At 35.2% G+C, this 16,726-nt stretch overlaps 1 protein-coding gene and 1 long non-coding RNA gene across 8 annotated transcripts in view; both read left to right on the top strand.

Annotated features, from left to right (window-relative positions):
• Nucleotides 1–16,726, top strand: part of Sbf2 (SET binding factor 2) — a 349,435-nt gene that overhangs the window by 92,333 nt on the left and 240,376 nt on the right. The window lies entirely within an intron of this gene.
• LOC143268308 (uncharacterized) lies at nt 13–7,413 on the top strand. Its single transcript, XR_013044103.1, has 2 exons — nt 13–1,951; nt 2,141–7,413. It is a non-coding gene; the product is annotated as an uncharacterized LOC143268308 (long non-coding RNA).

Genomic DNA, 16,726 nt, shown 5'->3' with positions numbered 1-16,726 from the left:
ACACGTGTTGAACATAATCACCAGTACACATAGAAGAGGGCACACACATGAGGTGTCTTCATTGTCTAGCCAGATCTCAGAAAAACTAATCTCCTGAGAGGCAACGTACTTCTTTGATACAAATTTAATCCCTTCTAGAGTAGTTCTCCCAATGACCTAATAACCACCCACTAGGCTCCACTTCCCCACAATACTCACAATAGTACTGTATTGGGGACCAGGCTTTCAACACAGATCTCTTGAGACAAATTCATGAAAACTGTAACAGCTCCCTCTTCTGTTAGGTGGGGCTGTGCTACTTGCTTTTGAAAATAGAATATAAGTTAAAAAATAATGAACATGTCCTCTAGACCCACCTTTGAAACCTTTTTCAAACTTTTTATGCTTTCTTCATTTGTTTATTGTCAATGTGGAGGAGAATTAGTTGGGGAGGTGTTTGAGGCCCTAGGATAGAAACTACAAGAATCATTTAGTAGAAAGTCATCTGTCCTTTCCCCAAATGGATCATGACATAATAAAGAAGAATTTTACTATGTAAGCCACTGAAACTTTTGGGTTGATTGTTACATCAGAGAAGGTTAGTTACTCTAGTTAATATAAAAATTAATATTGCTGAAATGGGGTGTTACTATGTCTTAGAATTTCTATTGCTGTGAAGAGACACCATGATCATGGCAACTCTTGTAAAGGAAAGCATTTAATTAGGTGGATTACAGTTCAGAGGTTCAGTCTATTCAGTCTATAGTAGGACATGGCAGCGTGCAGGCAGACATGGTGCTGGAGAGGTAGCTGAGAGTTCTACATCTTGTGAAGGCAACTGAGACAATGGGTGTGGCTTGAGCATATTTGAGACTTCAGAGCCCACCTCCACAGTGACACACTGTTGTTGGTTGTTTCTTATTCTTTACTCTTGGGGGGCCTGCCACCCAGCTCCCAAATAAATACACATGGAGTCTTATTCTTTCTTATGAATGCCTGGCCTTAGCTTGGCTTGTTTCTAGCCAGCTTTTCTTAACTTATATTATCCCGTCTACCTTTTGCCTCTGGGCTTTCACCTTTCTCTTACTTTTGTATACCTTATTTTCACTCTCACTCTATGACTGGCTGTGTAGGTTGGGTGGCTGGCCTCTTGCATATTCCCCTCCTTGTTCTTTCTCCTCCTTTTCTCTTTTTTCCTTCTTCAATTTATTCTCTCTGCATGCTAGCCCCACCTATCCTTTCTCCTGCCTTCCTATTGGCCATTCAGTTCTTTATTAGACCAATCAGGTGTTTTAGACAGGCAAAGTAACACAGCTTCACAGAGTTAAAAAAATGCAACATAAAAGAATGCAACACATCTTTGCATCACTAAAACAAATGTTTCATAGCATAAACAAATGTAACATACCTTGAAATAGTTTCCACAATAACATACTTTCTCCAACAAAGCCCCACCTCCTAATAGTGCCACTCCCTCTGGTGGCCATTTTTTTTCAAACCACCACATACTATAACAAAATCCTAAAATAATATGACTTGGGTTAAGGGTGTGCAAACAGCAGCACAAATATCAAATATATGCTATATGATGAATATTTGGTAAAACTCACACTTTTGGAAATTTGAAGACCATACCAGGTTTTTGCCAAACCTCAGCCTTTAGAAAGACAAATAGTATTGTGTGTTGATTCCAATCCTTCCAAATTAGCCAAGAAAGATGTAGGTTAGAATGTAGTCATTAGTTCATAGGGATTGAAGAAAATAAGGGTCAGAAAATCAGTGCTTTGCGAAGTTTGCAAGAAGCGACTTCTAAATTTCACATAGGTGAGTTTTTAAAAGGATTTGAGCCAAAAAGACCCAGTAATAATATCTCAGAGTATCTTCATATTGCAAGTGACATTCTTCTCAAGTCTAAGAAATCAAAACTTATTGGCATCATTAAGTTAAAAGATAGTAAGACTTAGAAAAAGAGGTAAATAGGGCCGGGCGGTGGTGGCGCACGCCTTTAATCCCAGCACTTGGGAGGCAGAGGCAGGCGGATCTCTGTGAGTTCGAGGCCAGCCTGGGCTACCAAGTGAGCTCCAGGAAAGGCGCAAAGCTACACAGAGAAACCCTGTCTCGAAAAACCAAAAAAAAAAAAAAAAAAAAAAAAGAAAAAGAGGTAAATAAATTAGCTACATTTAAAAAAAAGTCTAGAGAGTTTTGAATTTGATTATTGACACATGGAACTGACTAAAAGTCTAGTATGATTCTGATAGAAGTTTTGTTTCTAGTAAACTTGGTCTTAAAGTGGATGTAATTATTCAGTGAGCCCTGAAAACCATCTTCAGGCAAGAGAGTGTGATTTGTAACATCAACTTCCTGTGTTGCCAAAGGAATTAATAGAGAAGAAAGACATGAGCACAGTGGAGCTAAAGACCATAAAGAGCAAAAGACTAAGTAAGATATTAGTCCCCCCACCCCCAAGAACTGTAGATCAGTGAGATTTGAGACTTATAGATCAGTAACTTACTGAATGCTTCCTTTGCATTTCTAGCTGTGATTGTCCCTTCTCTGTTTTCCCATAGTGTATGATTTATACAGGAATGGGTAAGACATGCATCTTTTGTTTGTAGAGCAGAGTTTGTGGATCTGAGGAAAATGGTGACTGTATACATGTGTTTTTTTTTTTTTTTTTTGGTTGTTGTTGTTGTTCTGCATGGGGCCTTGGGTAGTTTTTCTAGGGAAGGAGCTTAAATGCATTCCATAACTAGGAGAAAGAAAGAATCAAAAAATGAGGTGTTTAATGACTCAAAGTTTTGTGGCAGAAACCAATCAGATTTTCTGTTCTTATATCTGTATGCATTTATGTGTGTATTAGGCTCCCCTAATCTGGAGGTGAGATCATATGATTTTTTCTTGTCAATAGGATATGAACATAGGTCATTTTGAGGCAGATAGTGTGTGTTTTCTTTTTCTATGATATCCTCAATGATAGGTCTCATAGGATTTTTAGACCCAGATTCCTTAAGTTACCAAATAAAAAGTATTTGCTATAACTGCTCCCTCCCAGTTATGAATTACTGACTTATTTTATGAAGGAAATTGAGAGTTGTATTATTGGTTATACTAGTAAACCTTATACTATTTTGTACAGCAAAGTAATATATTTTATGCTGATTTATAAACTGGTATTGTATATTAATAATACTGTTGGTGCTTATTAGGAAATAGCATTTCTCATTTACTTGTGGTGTATTAGGCACTTTTATCATCTCTTTTACCCTTTATAGTTACTCACTGGAAGTACATGTTGTCATCTATGTTTCAGAGAATTGGAATCCAAAGCTTAGAAAATTTATAATTAACTTGGTCTAGTAGTGCTGTTTATTATTTTATTTTATTATAACTACTTATTTCATTCTTCTAGAAGCAAAGTCAGTTATAATTCACTATCGTATATTATTAGTGACTATGATAGTCTGCAATAGTTACAGAATAAATATTGAACAAATATATCAATGACATTGGCATAGAGTAGTATTCTAGAGGCTGTAAAGGAATGCACCAATTATAAGTTCACTAGGGATTCTCAATCAAACCAAACTTTTTATTAAGTAATAATGACAAATACTGAATAAATTTAGAGAATTTAAGTCTTCTTAGGCATCATTTGTGAAGATTTTTTTTTCCTAAAAATAAACTGTATCTTAATTAAGGTAAGCTGTGGAATTTTAAAACAGTGGCCCTGAAGTTCTATGGCATTTTTTTCCTTCAAGGTGTATATCTTTCTTCTTTCTTTGAATCTGGATGGTCTTGTGTCTGCCTATGACAAAAGACCATGGACTTCCGAAGCTAGTTCATAAAAAGTGATCCAGATGTCTCTCTAGCCTTGGAGTACTTAGACATGAGTCCTTCAACCACATATCTGTCAGCTAAGTTCCTCATCACTGTGACAGAACCCTGACTGAAGCAACTTACGGAGAATGGTCTGTTATGGCTCATGGTTTAGGGAATGTAGTCCATGTTACCTGGCTTTAATAATTCATTTGTCTTAATGATTTACTTTAATTATGTGTACATGGGTGTATCTGTATGTGGGTATGTGCATGAGAATGTATATACCCATAGGCCCACAGAGGTTGGAGGCACAAGAGTTCTTGGAGCTGGAGTTGCAAGTGGTTGTGAGTTATCTGATGTGAATGCTGGGAACTGCACTTAAGCCCTCTATAAAAATAGTATGTGCTGTTAACCCTGAGTCATCTCTCCAGCCCTGAGAATTACATTTTTAATAATATTGATCTACCAATGCATGAACTCAAAGATTTGTTTATTTAGATCTCTGTGTTATAGGTGTTTTGTAGATATTCTGCAACCTTGTTAAATGCCACTTTTCAGTTCTAGTAACTTATTTTTATCGTTCTTTTTAAATTTTTATTTGATAATTTTCATTAAATTAAATCTTACTTGGTGCTTTTAGTGTTTTTATGGGATATCATTTCAGAGCAGCAGCAGCAGTAACTAGTGTTATTTTTATGTTTTTGCTTCATATGGGTTATATCACAGGGGATCTCTGTTGTACTTTTCTTTGACCCCCTTTTATGGGCAAAAATCAACATACTTGACTAACATTGACAACACCTAATTAAAGAAAGAAAAATGGTATCCCGATACAACTATTATTTTATGAGTCAATAATACTTACAATTTAGAGATGCTTTACAAGCCTTCTGACTTCATTGACAGGATATTTCATCTTTGGGTATATATTCGATACATACTTTTTTGAATAGTTACCACCTTTATGAAGGCAGCCTGATTTCTAGTAATGGCTAAGCATACTGTATCAGTTACACATTCTGTCATTACATTGTTAGGAAGTACCTTTCTTTAGACCAGTGTTCCTTTGGAGATAGTGCTGATGAATAGTCTGAAGATAAATTCTGAGCATGAACCTTCTTCATACTTTCACTATTGTATTCTATTGATTGATTACAGTCATTCTACAAGTTTAATATGTTCTGTGGGAAAGTTTTGACAATCTGGTTTTACAACATTATGGCCATTGATTTGCATTTATAAATAACAAGAAATAATATGTTTAAAGATTAGTGATTTCATATCTGCTATATTAGGATCAGCATTCTTTGTGAAATACCAAAACATAACTTTTGGAATTTGGGTAGATAGAAAATATTTTGAGTCAATAAAACTAATTTTGAAATGCAAGGATATTCTTAGGATTTGTGACTTCTGTGTTATACAAGAGACTTTCTACCTTGTTCCTGATTTTTTAAATGGTGGGAGTTTTGCTTTGTATTTGTTTTACATTGTAAGAGTATTTCACTACATAGTTCCTTTAAATACTGAAAAAGCCAAAGCTAAATTCTCTTCCCACATTTCTAGCAGGTATGGAAATTGATTTGTGTATAAATAACAGCTGTGCAGTATGTAAGTAATTAACTTTCTACACTGTTTCATGTTTTGGAATTGCTTATCTAGATCCAGGCTTTTTGCTAAGAGAAATTTCGGAAATAGTATTGTTTATACATGTGACACAGGTTATTCTTTTATAGCTAATGATTTCTATATTTGCCTCTCCAAACTTCACTATTAGCAGTGAAAGAAGTTGAGCCTGAAATTTTGAATAACTCATGTTTCTAAGGTGCAGAGTTGGCAAAGTTTAAGAATTAAAGAGGATGGGTAATTCTTCCTAGTGTTATGGCTAATGTTCCAAGAAGTGAAATTTGGGCATAGAAACTTCATGGCATAGTTTCTTGATGAGTGCAAGTTTTGTATAAAGGTGATGGTAGCTGTTTGTCAGGTTATACATGAGATGACACATCTGCCAGGAATCTTGTTCAAGAGCTGGATAGGTGTGCCACTGTGATTTCATTTTTTTTTTTTCATGTGTGTGTGGCGGGGTACATGTGTGCATATGCCCTGTAGAGGCCAGAGGGCAATCTTGAATAGCATCCTCAGGAATACCATATACTTCTTTTGAGACAAGGTCTCTTTTGGCCTGGAGCTCACCAAATAGGCTGAACTGTGTTGGCCAGCAAGAGCCAGGGATCACATATTGATATCTTCCTTGTGCTGGATATGTAATTAAGTATACTAAAAATATGTATTTCAGATGTCACACACACACACACACACACACACTTATATGTTTGTGTATATATATTCCACTACCATGCTAGTGTATATGATTATAGCCCTCTGAGTTTTGACAAAGGTTCAAAAGCAATTCAGGGGATAGTAATAATAGCCTTCCTAGGAAGTGGAGGTAAGATTAATTGGATATCAGTAGACATACCTCTCAACCTTCCCAAAATTGACCCTCAAAATGCATGATTTGTACAAAAATAACTCAGAATGGATCTTAGATTGATGTTTAAAATAAAAAAAACCATATAACATTTAGGAGAAAACAGAACATCTTTAAGAACTAAAACTGGACAATTCTCAGATGTACAAAACATGTGACCTATAAAAGTAAAAATGGTAAATTTCAGTTCATTAAAATAAATAACTTTTGTTCCACTAAATATCCTGTGATGAGAAAAGAAGGGCTGGAATAAATTATTAGCAAAACCCTTATAAACAGAATACATTGTAGGTGGAAGTTTCTCTCCCACCTGCCTGTTCCCAAATCCCCAGCAGCTGCTTCCAAATTATCACACAGAATCTTACATTAATTATAAATGTTTGGTCATTAGCTCAGGCTTATTACTAACTAGCTTTTACACTTAAATTAACTCATCATTCTTATCTATGTTTAGCCACGTGGCTTGGTATGTTTTCTCAGTCTGACATTCTCTTCTAACTCCTGACTCCGCCCTTCTCCTTCTCATAATTCTCCTAAGTCTGGTCACCCCGCCTATGCTTCCTGCCTGGCTACTGGTCAGTCAGCATTTTATTAAACCAATTGAAGTGACAAATCTTTCAGTGTACAAGAGCATTATCCCACAGCATACATTGAAAGCTCAGATATCAATCTTGAAAACAACAACAGAACAGTCTATTTAGAAAATGAACATTTCTGTCTCCTTATTCATTTATTTTTTTTTTCTTCCTGGTAAAAGTATTCAAAGTCTTTCCTGAGGCATGTACTCTCTTGAGTCCACATAAGGTCACAAATCATGTGACAGAGGCTTGGCAGGAATCTCTTTTTGACTGGTTATTGAGTTGCAGTGGAGGTATTGGGCAGCTGGTACACCCATGTGTGGAGATTGATCTTATGAGAGAATGAGGTTCATCATGATGGATGATATGTTCCAAAGGATTCCCCTATAAGAAGTTAGCAAGTAGGCCAGGCGGTGGTGACGCACGCCTTTAATCCCAGCACTCGGGAGGCAGAGGCAGGTGGATCTCTGTGAGTTTGAGGCCAGCCTGGTCTACAGAGCGAGATCCAGGACAGGCACCAAAACTACACAGAGAAACCCTGTCTCGGGGGTGGGGGTGGGGAGAAGAAGTTAACAAGTGTTGAAAGGCTCAATGCATCTCTTTGTTAGATAAGATGATGTACCTGTTGCTAAAGCACCCAATGATATGCTCTGGAGCAAGCTTTGTGATCTGACATCTGCCCCATCTCCTGGCCCATAGGCCATTCCACACCACCCTCCATAGTCCTTCAACTGAGGCCTGATTTTCTTTCTTCTTTTTTTGCCCTTGCAACAGATCAAGGAACTAAAATATCCTCTTAAGTTTAGAAGGTTAAATAGAAGCAGCTCTAGTGTGGCATACTCTTTAGCAATGAAAAGTAATGTAAACTCTTGATACACTCAACAATTTGTATTGACCTCAGAGGGCATTTTTAAAATCTCAGTGGAACATTCTGTATGCATCCATTTATGACACCTTTCAAAACAATATAGAGGTCATCAACAAATTATAGTTGCCAGGGAATTGTATTAATGGGGGAGGTGGTTAGATGAAAAGATAAATGTGTAGTGCATGGCAGAACTACAGAGTAATAGAACAGTTACATTTTTTAAATTGGTGATGATCATTATACAAATATATGCAAGTAATAAAATGACATTCAAGTATATGTACACATTATGTTAGTATCTTTTTTTTCTGATTATGTTACTATACAATAGGTAAAAAGTAGCCCTTGGGGAGAACTGAGTAAAGAATACAGGATATCTCATTATATTATCTTTGTTAGCATGGTAAGATTCTGTAGTTATTTCAAAATATTGCTTTACCAGAATTATATTGAAGTTTATCCATATTAATTTTTATCTAGCCCCCCCCCCTTTAGTAAATTGATTAAAGAAACTATCTGTGGGTTAAAGATAGCAGGCATAGTTACTGTTCATAAGGTAATCTTTTTGAAAAGCTATTCTGGTGTACTTCCTAGAAAATTAGAAACTAAAGAATTCTTTATCTGGGTGCAAGTCTTTTTAGAAGTAAAATAATTTCAAATTAATTACTCAATCAAGAAAATTCAGGAGGATCAAATAAGATTTTGAGCTCCGATTTTACTCATAATTTAATTTCTTAGTTTTCTACAGTATTTAAGTATACTGAGTGACTGTAGTTAATTAAAAGTTGTTGAGTCTTTGGGAGAAAGGAGAAAACAATTACAAGGAAATAACAACCCATTTTTATCAAGACTTCTAAGAAAATTGTAGCAAAGGAGCAGGACAAAGTATTCCATGGTAAGCAAGACTAGTGTGTAATCAACTTGTTGGATACTATCTGCTTGTTCAGGTAGTGAGGAATTTCTGTTTTCATAGGTGAATTAAACTAGGTAAGAAAGGAAGAAGGGAGAGAAACATTTATTCATATGAAATGATTAGCAACTGTAGTTTGAAAAATAACAGTTATTTCCTCTGCCTGTTAAACTGATGAAATGTTTATAACTTTATGAGTTTACTATCTTGGTGAGCATTTCCCCCTACAAACTGAATTTATAAATAAAACTTTCTTGTTAACATGGTAAGATTCTAGAGTCATTTCTATTTTTTACTAAAATTAAAGTGAACAAAAACTATTTCTCATTTTCATTCTAAAATCAGTTTGTTTGGGACTTTGACTTTAAAACTGTAGTTACATCTCATGTACAGTTGTTAAAGTTTTTAGCCTTTTCTTAGCATGTGTTCTGAGGATTAGAATATGGTATAGAATAGGTGTTAAAGCAGATCTGTGGCAACCTTTGTTAAAAAAAAAAATTCAGCCTCTGCTTTTCATGTTCTGAAAGGCAGAATTAACTTTTTTTTTTTTTTGTAAGAGAGGAGGGATCCTTGGTTTGTTGTAAACATCTGTGCCAGTTCTTTAACATTAGCTATGTTATGTTGTTAATTTATTGAATGGGTCTTTGAATGCCAGATTTGGGCACAGTTAGTTTCTTCCACATTCTGTGTTATGCGCTCTCTGTATGGCCATAGGAAGGCTAGATAGACACAGTCCCATGAATTCCTAGGTAGGAGTGGTCTATTTAGGAATGTAGGTAAAGAGCTGGCAAGCAAGCAAGTGATGTTTAATCATGTTATTTTAGGATATTTCACACCAGTGTGCTATATATTTACCAAAATTTAAAGTTTCATTTGTAGTTTAACTTACTAGAAATTTGCTTAGCACTGTTTATACTAAATAGTACCAGGTGTCTCTAAAAAATGTAGACTTTTATTCTCTTTTGCAAGCAGAGACAGTGAGGCTCATGTACTCATTCATACTCTCTAGCAGTAGAATTGTTTTTGTACTGAATTAGTGATTGTGGAGCTCGAGTTCCTGGCTATTTTGTGTTCTCTCTTACGTAGCACTGTATTGTTTCATTCAAGAATATAAAAAAATGATTAAAGTTACTATCTCATAAGGTACTTTCAAACTTCTGTCAGTGGGTAAAGACTGACTACTGTTTAATGATGGTAATAAATATAATTCTAAAATTTAGTCAGATGATATACTGGCATTGAAAAGCTAGTTGAACAGAAAGTTGAGATAGAATTCTTATGTGGCATTAGAGTACTATCCCCATATCAGTGGCCAAAATTTTAGAACAAAATATAAATTACTAGAATGAAATATAAAAAGAGGTAGAAACTTGAACAACAAATAAGTGTATGAAGTTTAAAAAGCTGTTCAGCAAGTGATCAAGGGTAGCCTTTCCTTGTGGGTAGAATGTACTTCCTGATATGATACAATGAGAAGGTCACCTATCTCTAGTATCCTTCTGCAAATCCATAATGCCAGTCTAGAAATATCAGGCAGATCCAAATTTTGAGAGATTCTATGATATTTCTAACCAGAACTTTTCAAAACTGTCCAGTTTATGGAAAGAAAAATAAATATTGAGAAGCTTTCATAGGGTACACTAAACACAGTGTGGTGTTTTGGAACAAGGAACAGACATTAGTGAATAAACCGGAGGAAATCAGGGTAAAATCTGTAGCTTAATAATGTTGTAACTAGTGCTAACCTATTGATTTAGACACATACACCAGATTATATAAAATAATAAAAAATGAGAGGAAACTAGATGAAGGATATTCTGAAACACTGTTTTATATGTGCGACATTTCTGTTACATCTGAAATTATTCTGAGGTAAAAAGTTTATTTAAATAATTAAGGAAAAAATGTTGATGCTTCATTTCAGGAAAGGGCAGCAGGGCCATGTGGCTCTATAGGCCAAGACCTCTTAATCTTTCTGCAGTAGCCCATAATAATAGAAAATTCTTTGTTAAAATTCTTTCAAAATACTGAAAATATAGAAAACAACCCAGTTAATTATGTGATGATCGTGTTACTATAGTATAAAAAACCTAGTAAAGATAGCAAAAAGATAAAGTAGATTTAAAATAACCTTTATAAAAGAACCAGAAAATGGAATTTATTAATGAGTTAAAAGTATATTCTATATTGTTTTTATTTTTAGATGTATAGCAGGTTTTATTAAAAAATGTTTATCACTGGGTATGGTGCTGCATGGCTGTAATCCCACACTTGGCAGGTGGAAGCAGGAAGATCAGGAGTTCTTTCCTAGTGAGTTCAAGACTAGCCCAGGCTGCCTGAGATCCTGTCTCAATCTCCAACCAAAAATCCATTCTTTGATGTAGTTCTTATGTAGTCATAATTATGTGTAATTGAATAAAATCACATATATAATATATTCATATAATGATTTAAGAAAAATTTAAAAATTATGGAAAATATACATTTTCTTTACTTACATGATTCAGAAATGGAATGAGTTCACTCAGTTAATAAGAGAGCCCTGGAGGTTTGGGGAGAAATCCTGTCTATTTACAGATAAAATGTTCCGCTGACAAATGATTGTTGTATGTGAAGACATGGCTTTCATATAAAATAAAAGATGAATGTATCAAAAGCTCACTCAACTTTTAATTAGCACAGGAACTAGCAAGATAAAACTCAGCCAGATATCAGAACATTTGGAGAGTAGAGACTTGCTCTATCAGGAATGACAATTTTTTTTTTTTTTTTTTTTTTTGGTTTTTTCGAGACAGGGTTTCTCTGTGTAGCTTTGCGCCTTTCCTGGAGCTCACTTGGTAGCCCAGGCTGGCCTCGAACTCACAGAGATCCGCCTGGCTCTGCCTCCCAAGTGCTGGGATTAAAGGCGTGCGCCACCACGCCCGGCTCATGGAATGACAATTTTAAAAGGATACCTACAAAATAAACTTGACTAGAGTACAAACCTGGTTGAGAGCCTATAAACTTAAAAGGTTATGTGTTTTCCAGGACAGAGATGTATACATTGCATCAAACCTTATACTAGTCTAGTCAAAGAAGAAATATTAAATAAGAAAGTGAGGTACACTGGAGGCCAAAAGATGGCTCAGCAATGAAGAGTACTTCCTGTTCTTGTACAGGACCTGGGTTTGTTTCTCAGTACACTCATGGTAGCTCACAACCAACCTTCTGTAATTCCAGTTTCAAGGGATCCAGTACCCTCTCCTGTCTTCGATGGCCATTGCATACATGCAGTTGCACATATGTACATGCAGGCACTCACATGTACACATAAAATTAAAAAAAAAAAACTTTCTGAAAAAGGGAAGCAGGCACAGATAAGCATAGTCTCTTTAAGAATTAAATAAATCCTCTGGTGAGCTTGTCAACTTAGTTCCCAAGTATAATGTTGAAAGGATAAAGTGTAATACCTTTTCATGGCATGCGCACACAAAATTTACTAGGGATTGAACTCAAAGCCTTTCACAGCTAAGCAAATACTCTGCCACTAAGCCATAAACCCCACCCTTAAAGTTCTAATTTCTTTTGTTTTTTGAGACAGGGTTTCTCTATGTAGCCCTGGCTGTCCTGGAACTTGCTTTGTAGACCATGCTGGCCTGGAACTCACAGAGATCTGCCTCCTGAGTGCTGGGATTAAAGGCGTGAAGTCCTAATTTTTTAAAAAACAAAATAAAATAGTAATAAGTAAAGATTTTGGCTGTTAGTGTGGTCATGCTATAATATTTCTTTAAATATTGGTATCTGTATCTGTATACTCGGGCTTTAATAATGAGATGCTAATTAGTAACAAATGTATTTATTGATGTTTCTTATAGCAAACTACTTAAAGCTTTCTTAATAGTCTTGATCCATATGCTCAGTTCTATGAAAAAGAATGAAATGAATTTATTTAGAAAGCTCTTCAAAAGTATTTTAATGGGAGAAAGCAAGATGAAAACAGATAAATCCCTGCACCAGGAGGCAGAGACAAGCAGAGCTCTGTGAGTTTGAGGCCAGCCAGGTCTACACACAGAGTTCCAGGGCAACAGAGGTTACACAATGAACCCTGTCTGAAAACAAAACAAAAACTCCATTGCATTTTATGGCTATTTTTGAAAGAATCTGGAAATTTTGTTTTTTTGGTTTTTTTTTTCAAGTAAGGATAGGTTATTATAATTTCTGAGGGTTTTATTTTCAGGTTTTTTTTTTTTCATGTAACTACAAATTATTTCAGTATCATAACCTCTTGAGAGTTTTCCTGCTATGGGATGCTGTGAAACTGCCAGGTAGGATGAAGTCCTTCAGTTTTTCTTTGTGCTATAATTTGCATCTGGAATGTCTGCCCCTGTGCTGAGGGTTTGCTTTCTAAAACAGTGGTACTGGGAGGTGATAGAGCCCTTCAGAAGTAGGCCTAATATGGTGGCTGCTAGTCAGTGCCCTTGAAGGAGACTGTGTCTTGGGCCTCAGTCTTTTCCTCTCTCTCCTTTTTGCTTCCCGTCAAATGAGGCCTTTGCTCTGCTGTGTACTCCCTGCCTTGAGTTGTTTGACCATGGGCCCAAAAGAAGTGGTGCCAGCCAATCATAGACTGAAGCTTCTAAAATTGTGAGCAAAAGTAAACCTTTTCTTTACAGGCTGATGGATGGTGTTGAGTATTTGATATAACAGAAAGATATCACACCTACTAATCTTAAAGGAGAAAATACAAGTAATTATAAATTAATTACTACTACTTAGTAAATACTTAGGAAAAAATAGAAAATTTTACTCAACTATATTGACATATTTATGAGCTGAATCTCATGTTGCCATTCTTACTCTCATTTTTTTTTTCATCAGATTCTTCCTTGAGTATCTCTTTAGAGATACTTGGGATCCAGGCTTTTCATATTTTATGGCATCACAACCCCTGATTCATCTTGAATTTCACTTGTAAAATAACAGGTGAATCCAGATACTGAAGTAGTGAGACCTAGGCAGGGAGGATAAAATCACAGTAATGTGGTGACTCATTAAAGAGTTGCTATGGCAGAAAACAGAAAAAAGGCATAGACAAGGTAGGGCTGTATGTATGTAACTGCAAAAGCACGCACCTTGTAAGTCATACATATTCATAAAATTACATAGTACGTTATTTTACTATTTCACCATTGATAGCTAAAGTGTTCTTTGGGAGTATTAGGTCTCATCATCTGGTGTAACAAGTGATGCTTAAAATAAAGTAAGGTGGGAGTGTGTAGACATGAAGGTCTGGCCTAACCTACTTTGGGGAAACTTTCATGTCTTCACCTTCAGCCTTCATGTAAATGCATTTGTTGTCGATTCCAGGATCACTTGCATTGTTTAGAAATTTATACAAAATAATAGTATCTAATGATTTAGTGACAGCCAAAGGGTTCTACTATGAGGGAAACCAAGTTTCCTCAAAAAAAGATTTGTGATACTTAATTTTATTCTTTTACTATTTGCTTGTTTGACCTAATTTTACAACTTGGGCTCTTTGCCACACAGTTAAGAGTGTTGAATAAGTGAGATGTTAGAAAATGCTTATGATTCAAATATTTAGCAGCTTTTCATGCTATTTTGAGCCCTAGCTTCACACCCTTAAATATCAGAGAAATATAGTTTATTCTTCAGGGCTTTAAGAAAGTCCAAACGTATTAGGACAGAAACCCATACATCCATGATGCTATTTAATGTGTTTTTCTTGCATGTATGTCTGTGTGAAGGTGTTGGGTTTTCTGAAATGGAGTTACAGGCAGTTGTAAACTGCATGTTTGTGTAGGGAATTGATCCAGAGCAGAGCCAGTGCTCTTATCCACAGAGCCTTCTCTCCAGCTCTAACACAATGTTTTTGTTTTTAAGTCATTCATTACCAATACAACACGGCAAGGAACTGACTAAATGTCCCAATGTTAGCTTCCAACATCATAATGGGTTCAGAACTAATACCGATGGTCTTAAAGTTTTGAGAAGCAGTATATAAAATATCTTATTTTGTTAGTGTATATATGAATTGCTCATGTCATCTGGAGGATATTCATGATATTGTTTGCTTCCCTAAATTCATGTATACCATTCTATTGTCAATTTATTAAAACCATTGTTTTCTGTAAAAAAGAAAAAGAAAAAAGAAAAAGTCATTGGTTTATGGAAATACATAATCTTAGAGCATTATTGGTTACTTTATTATTTTTTTTAAATTAAACTTCTGGTGAAAGATCAACTATTAGTCATGCTTAAAATTGACTGAAAGGCAGGTTTTCCTTCCCTTCTCATTACCATTTGATGGGAGGAAAGAAAACAACAACAACAAAAAAATCCTGATTGAAACACTTTTGGGGTTTTATGAATACAGGCAAGGGGTGGGGGTGGGACAAGAATTTTTCCATATTCATGTTAAATCCTTTCATAAGGACAAGTTAGACTGGATGAATCCTTGTAATAAAAGGGGGAATTGAGAGATTTCAGAGAAGGAAATACGCTGAGTCTAAGCAAACCAGGTCAGCTTGAAAACTGTCTGTTCCATATGTATTTCAGCCATTGCCTCTCTGTGTATGTATTATTTCGTTTTTGTGAGCTGGTTTCATATCAGTTGGTGGATGATACTTATTTGATGTTTCCTAGCATTATGAAAATAATTTCATTCTAAGGATTTAAGTATCTAGTTTACTTGCTGTTTTCAATTTAGACATTAGACTGGAAGTCAGGGAATCTTTTTAATGAAGAAAAGAAACAAACAAAACCCTTCAGAAACCTAAGCTTCATTGTTGGGGATCTTTAAGGATGCACATTAGGATGAATACTTATACATGACAATAATTAATGATAAATATACTCATTGCAAAGACAAGGGGAACAGACATACTCAGTCTTTGTTATGTAAAGTTTAGAAAACATGCTGTAAATCAGAGGATTAGGCAAAGATCACAGATTTATGTAGTAAAGTATATTATTACTACAACTACTTTAATTGAGCCAAGGATTTCTATCCTAAATACCTTAATATGTTAAAAAAAAAAAAAAACTCCTATGTGACCATGTTTAAGCCCTGACCATTGCAAAATATCTGTTGGCAGGATATGAACTTGGAAGAGCCGAATGTTCTTTTTTTAGTAGCCCTTTTTTCCCCTGCAGATGTGACTTTAACAAAGGAAGGGGTGTGTGTGGTGGGGGGAGATAGTCAGCAGTAGAAATAACAACAATCATTTGTTAAAATAATTCAGATATAGAAATTGTGTAACTGTTTAAAAGTATATGGCTTGGGAAGCCAGGTGAGGAAGATTGTGAGTTTAATATCATTCTGAGCAGTTATAAGATCCCCTTTAAAAAGTCCTTTATTTGTGTCCTGAAAATTAAAAATAACTTGTTTCACCATCATTTCTGAATTTATGGAAAACAGACTTTTAGTTTTTCTTCTAAACTGGAATATGAAAATTGATAGTGATAGTTCTTGTTTCTTACACAATTATATCATGACATTAGAAAGACATTGGATACATGGTATAAGCAACTATGTACTAAAGAGTGGAAAACGTTCTTTGTAAGTAATTTTTCCTAATGCACACATTAGGAACATACATTTTCTGATTATATTTCAAGGTTTGATATTAAGCCAGAACTAAGTTTCATTGTGCTAAATTACATGTTGAAAAAATTTAAATAAAGATTCTTAATTTTGTTGAAGAATTTGACTACATGTATGTGGTTGCTTGTAAATCTTGTCCTGCCTAACTCCTGACGTACTGCATTTTTTCCTTTGTTGTATTTGAGTCCCTGTTGTAATCTGGAATGCAAAAAGAACTTCCAGGAAGGACATAAGTCTTACTTTAAAAATGTACAAATAGGAATAGAGTCATCAGTCAGTGACTAAGGATAGCTGAATTTAATTTGCTGCTGTTTAAATTGTCTAATGTCCTGTCCTTCAGAGTAACTAACATTTGCGTTCAGTATCTGTAATTCTGGTTGAGGTGAAAGGAAAGGTGAATTCTAATAATGAATCAGAGCAGGAATTGAAAGAGCTTTGTTTGTTTCTTTAACTTGTTTTGTAATAACATCAGTTGTTT

This window comes from Peromyscus maniculatus, chromosome 1 (assembly GCF_049852395.1).
Source record: "Peromyscus maniculatus bairdii isolate BWxNUB_F1_BW_parent chromosome 1, HU_Pman_BW_mat_3.1, whole genome shotgun sequence".
Taxonomy (NCBI): domain Eukaryota; kingdom Metazoa; phylum Chordata; class Mammalia; order Rodentia; family Cricetidae; genus Peromyscus; species Peromyscus maniculatus.
Note: the sequence above shows the minus strand (reverse complement) of the source record. Positions and strands in the feature narration are given on the sequence as shown.